The 399-nt window shown below is 50.9% G+C and overlaps 1 protein-coding gene across 1 annotated transcript in view; it reads left to right on the forward strand.

Annotated features, from left to right (window-relative positions):
- Positions 1-399, forward strand: part of LOC107562294 (leucine-rich repeat and immunoglobulin-like domain-containing nogo receptor-interacting protein 1) — an 89,177-nt gene that overhangs the window by 38,897 nt on the left and 49,881 nt on the right. The gene's annotated exons all lie outside the window — the stretch shown is intronic.

The raw sequence follows: 399 nt of genomic DNA on the forward strand, positions 1-399 counted from the left end.
AAAAGTGTACCTTTTGAAAAGGTACCGCCCCAGTGACAACTTTTGTACCTTTATTTCTGAGAGTGTACCCAGGGCCGTTTCAAGGCATAGGCGAGCTAGGCGGTAGCCTTAGGGCGCCACCAGCTGAAGGGGCGCCAATGAGCAGACCAGAGTGGCATGACCAGAGTGGCATGGTCACCCTGAAATATGACTGCCGCCCCCACTGGATCCCCCAACATTATTGGGCTAGAGTACTGTCAATCTGACGATGCCTGTATGCCACTAGATCAGAGTGCTGTCAATTGCTGCCTGATTGTTGCACGCAAAGTTTGCATTTGGAGCGCTCAACAACGCCGTTAGATCAGTGGGCTCTGTCAGTGCTTTGGCAAGGTAACACTTTTTTTTGCCATGCAATAAAGC

The sequence above is a fragment of the Sinocyclocheilus grahami genome, unplaced genomic scaffold (assembly GCF_001515645.1).
Source record: "Sinocyclocheilus grahami isolate Dianchi unplaced genomic scaffold, SAMN03320097.WGS_v1.1 scaffold816.1, whole genome shotgun sequence".
NCBI lineage: Eukaryota > Metazoa > Chordata > Actinopteri > Cypriniformes > Cyprinidae > Sinocyclocheilus > Sinocyclocheilus grahami.